Here is a 5,000-nt window from a genome sequence, read left to right as displayed (position 1 = left end):
AGGGCCCAGGACCCTGAGGAGAAGGGCCCATGACCCAGAGGAGAAGGGCCCATGACCCTGAGGAGAAGGGCCCAGGACCCAGAGGAGAAGAGCCCAGGACCCAGAGGAGAAGGGGGCATGACCCTGAGGAGAAGGGCCCAGGACCCAGAGGAGAAGGGCCCAGGACCCAGAGGAGAAGGGCCCAGGACCCAGAGGAGAAGGGCCCAGGACCCAGAGGAGAAGGGCCCAGGACCCAGAGGAGAAGGGCCCACGACCCAGGGGAGAAGGGCCCAGGACCCTGAGGAGAAGGGCCCAGGACCCTGAGGAGAAGGGCCCAGGACCCAGGAGAGAAGGGCCCAGGACCCTGAGGAGAAGGGCCCAGGACCCAGAGGAGAAGGGCCCAGGACCCTGAGGAGAAGGGCCCATGACCCTGAGGAGAAGGGCCCAGGACCCAGGGGAGAAGGGCCCAGGGGAGAAGGGCCCAGGACCCTGAGGAGAAGGGCCCAGGACCCAGGGGAGAAGGGCCCAGGACCCAGGGGAGAAGACCCAGGGGAGAAGGGCCCAGGACCCAGGGGAGAAGGGCCCAGGACCCTGAGGAGAAGGGCCCAGGACCCAGAGGAGAAGGGCCCAGGACCCTGAGGAGAAGGGCCCATGACCCTGAGGAGAAGGGCCCAGGACCCAGGGGAGAAGGGCCCAGGGGAGAAGGGCCCAGGACCCTGAGGAGAAGGGCCCAGGACCCAGGGGAGAAGGGCCCAGGACCCCAGGGAGAAGACCCAGGAGAAGACCCAGGGAGAAGGGCCCAGGACCCTGAGGAGGACCCAGGGGGAGAAGGGCCCAGGACCCTGAGGAGAAGGGCCCAGGACCCAGGGGAGAAGGGCCCAGGACGCAGAGGAGAAGGGCCCAGGACCCTGAGGAGAAAGGCCCAGGACCCAGGGGAGAAGGGCCCAGGACCCAGGGGAGAAGGGCCCAGGACCCTGAGGAGAAGGGCCCAGGACCCAGAGGAGAAGGGCCCAGGACCCTGAGGAGAAGGGCCCATGACCCTGAGGAGAAGGGCCCAGGGGAGAAGGGCCCAGGACCCTGAGGAGAAGGGCCCAGGACCCAGGGGAGAAGGGCCCAAGACCCTGAGGAGAAGGGCCCAGGACCCAGGGGAGAAGGGCCCAGGACCCAGGGGAGAAGGGCCCAGGACCCAGGGGAGAAGGGCCCAGGACCCTGAGGAGAAGGGCCCAGGACCCTGAGGAGAAGGGCCCAGGACCCAGGGGAGAAGGGCCCAGGACCCAGGGGAGAAGGGCCCAGGACCCAGGGGAGAAGGGCCCAGGACCCTGAGGAGAAGGGCCCAGGAACAAGGGGAGAAGGGCCCAGGACCCAGGGGAGAAGGGCCCAGGACCAAGGGGAGAAGGGCCCAGGACCCAGGGGAGAAGGGCCCAGGACCCAGGGGAGAAGGGCCCAGGACCCTGAGGAGAAGGGCCCAGGACCCTGAGGAGAAGGGCTCATGACCCTGGGGAGAAGGGCCCAGGACCCAGGGGAGAAGGGCCCAGGACCCAGGGGAGAAGGGCCCAGGACCCTGAGGAGAAGGGCCCAGGACCCAGGGGAGAAGGGCCCAGGGCCCTGAGGAGAAGGGCCATGACCCAGGGGAGAAAGGCCCAGGACCCTGAGGAGAAGGGCCCAGGACCAAGGGGAGAAGGGCCCAGGACCCAGGGGAGAAAAGCCCAGGACCCTGAGGAGAAGGGCCCAGGACCCAGGGGAGAAGGGCCCAGGACCCTGAGGAGAAGGGCCCAGGACCCTGAGGAGAAGGGCCCAGGACCCTGAGGAGAAGGGCCCAGGACCCAGAGGAGAAGGGCCATGACCCAGGGGAGAAAGGCCCAGGACCCAGGGGAGGGAAACCCTGGGGTAGTGAACCAGGAACAAGGGAGTGCCGAGACAAATCCATGTACTGAATCATCAAGGGGGAGTCTTCTATACAAATCATTAGTGTTTACCTTGGTATCCACCTGACTGTGGTGTCTGACTGTTTACCTTGGTATCCACCTGACTGTGGTGTCTGACTGTTTACCTTGCTATCCACCTGACTGTGGTGTCTGACTGTTTACCTTGCTATCCACCTGACTGTGGTGTGTGTGACTGTTTACCTTGGTATCCACCTGGCTGTGGTGTGTCTGACTGTTTACCTTGGTATCCACCTGACTGTGGTGTGTGTGACTGTTTACCTTGCTATCCACCTGGCTGTGGTGTCTGACTGTTTACCTTGGTATCCACCTGGCTGTGGTGTGTGTGTGTGACTGTTTACCTTGCTATCCACCTGGCTGTGGTGTGTGTGTGTGTGTATGTGACTGTTTACCTTGGTATCCACCTGGCTGTGGTGTCTGACTGTTTACCTTGGTATCCACCTGACTGTGGTGTGTGTGTGTGTGTGACTGTTTACCTTGGTATCCACCTGACTGTGGTGTGTGTCTGTGTGTGTGTGTGTGTGTGTGACTGTTTACCTTGCTATCCACCTGCCTGTGGTGTGTGTGTGTGTGTGTGTGACTGTGTGTGTGACTGTGTGTGTGTGTGTGTGTGTGTGAACTGTTTACCTTGCTATCCACCTGACTGTGGTGTGTGTGTGTGTGTGTGTGTGTGACTGTGTGTGTGACTGTGTGTGTGACTGTTTACCTTGCTATCCAACTGACTGTGGTGTGTGTGTGTGTGTGTGTGACTGTGTGTGTGACTGTGTGTGTGTGTGTGTGTGTGTGAACTGTTTACCTTGCTATCCACCTGACTGTGGTGTGTGTGTGTGTGTGTGTGTGTGTGTGTGTGACTGTGTGTGTGACTGTTACCTTGCTATCCACCTGACTGTGTGTGTGTGTGTGACTGTTTACCTTGCTATCCACCTGACTGTGGTGTGTGTGTGTGTGTGTGTGACTGTGTGTGTGACTGTGTGTGTGTGTGTGTGTGTGACTGTTACCTTGGTATCCACCTGACTGTGGTGTGTGTGTGTGACTGTTACCTTGCTATCCACCTGACTGTGGTGTGTGTGTGTGTGTGTGTGTGACTGTGTGTGTGTGTGTGTGTGTGTGTGTGTGACTGTTTACCTTGCTATCCACCTGGCTGTGGTGTGTGTGTGTGACTGTGTGTGTGTGACTGTGTGTGTGTGTGTGTGACTGTTTACCTTGCTATCCACCTGACTGTGGTGTGTGTGTGTGTGTGACTGTTTACCTTGCTATCCACCTGACTGTGGTGTGTGTGTGTGTGTGTGTGTGTGTGTGTGTGTGTGTGTGTGTGTGACTGTTTACCTTGCTATCCACCTGCCTGTGTGTGTGACTGTTACCTTGGTATCCAGCTGACTGTGTGTGTGACTGTGTGTGTGACTGTTTACCTTGCTATCCACCTGCCTGTGTGTCTGACTGTTTACCTTGGTATCCACCTGGCTGTGGTGTGTGTGTGTGTGACTGTGTGTGTGTGTGTGTGTGTGTGTGTGACTGTTACCTTGCTATCCACCTGACTGTGTGTGTGTGTGTGTGACTGTTTACCTTGCTATCCACCTGACTGTGGTGTGTGTGTGTGTGTGTGTGTGTGTGTGTGTGTGTGTGTGTGTGTGTGTGTGTGTGTGTGTGACTGTTTACCTTGCTATCCACCTGACTGTGGTGTGTGTGTGTGTGTGTGTGTGTGACTGTGTGTGTGACTGTGTGTGTGACTGTTTACCTTGGTATCCACCTGGCTGTGGTGTGTGTGTGTGTGTGTGTGTGTGTGTGTGTGTGTGTGTGTGACTGTGTGTGTGTGTGTGTGTGTGTGTGTGTGTGTGTGTGTGTGTGTGTGTGTGTGTGTGTGACTGTGTGTGTGACTGTGTGTGTGTGTGTGTGTGTGTGTGTGTGTGTGTGTGTGTGTGTGTGTGTGTGTGTGTGTGTGTGTGTGACTGTTACCTTGCTATCCACCTGACTGTGGTGTGTGTGTGTGTGTGTGTGACTGTTTACCTTGCTATCCACCTGACTGTGGTGTGTGTGTGTGTGTGTGTGTGTGTGTGTGTGTGTGTGTGTGTGTGTGTGTGTTTGACTGTTTACCTTGCTATCCACCTGACTGTGGTGTGTGTGTGTGTGTGTGTGTGTGTGTGTGTGTGTGTGTGTGTGTGTGACTGTTACCTTGGTATCCACCTGGCTGTGGTGTGTCTGACTGTTTACCTTGGTATCCACCTGACTGTGGTGTGTGTGACTGTTTACCTTGCTATCCACCTGGCTGTGGTGTGTGTGTGTGTGTGTGTGTGTGACTGTTTACCTTGCTATCCACCTGGCTGTGGTGTGTGTGTGTGTGTGTGTGTGTGACTGTTTACCTTGCTATCCACCTGACTGTGGTGTGTGTGTGTGTGTGTGTGTGACTGTTTACCTTGCTATCCACCTGACTGTGGTGTGTGTGTGTGTGTGTGTGTGACTGTTTACCTTGCTATCCACCTGACTGTGGTGTGTGTGTGTGTGTGTGTGTGTGTGTGTGTGTGTGTGTGTGTGTGTGTGTGTGTGTGACTGTTACCTTGCTATCCACCTGACTGTGGTGTGTGTGTGTGTGTGACTGTTTATCTTGCTATCCACCTGACTGTGGTGTGTGTGTGTGTGTGTGTGTGTGACTGTTTACCTTGCTATCCACCTGACTGTGGTGTGTGTGTGTGTGTGTGTGACTGTTTACCTTGGTATCCACCTGACTGTGGTGTGTGTGTGTGTGTGTGTGACTGTTTACCTTGCTATCCACCTGACTGTGTGTGTGACTGTTACCTTGGTATCCAGCTGACTGTGTGTGTGACTGTTTACCTTGGTATCCACCTGGCTGTGGTGTGTGTGACTGTTTACCTTGGTATCCACCTGGCTGTGGTGTGTGTGTGTGACTGTTTACCTTGGTATCCACCTGGCTGTGGTGTGTGTGTGTGTGTGACTGTTTACCTTGCTATCCACCTGACTGTGGTGTGTGTGTGTGTGTGACTGTTTACCTTGGTATCCACCTGACTGTGGTGTGTGTGTGTGTGACTGTTTACCTTGGTATCCACCTGACTGTGGTGTGTGTGA

The 5,000-nt window shown here is 56.7% G+C and overlaps 1 protein-coding gene across 1 annotated transcript in view; it reads right to left on the bottom strand.

Annotated features, from left to right (window-relative positions):
• LOC115126452 (phosphatidylinositol transfer protein alpha isoform-like) overlaps positions 1 to 5,000 on the bottom strand; it is a 107,581-nt gene that overhangs the window by 27,425 nt on the left and 75,156 nt on the right. The window lies entirely within an intron of this gene.

The sequence above is a fragment of the Oncorhynchus nerka genome, linkage group LG19, assembly GCF_034236695.1.
Source record: "Oncorhynchus nerka isolate Pitt River linkage group LG19, Oner_Uvic_2.0, whole genome shotgun sequence".
Taxonomy (NCBI): domain Eukaryota; kingdom Metazoa; phylum Chordata; class Actinopteri; order Salmoniformes; family Salmonidae; genus Oncorhynchus; species Oncorhynchus nerka.
Note: the sequence above shows the minus strand (reverse complement) of the source record. Positions and strands in the feature narration are given on the sequence as shown.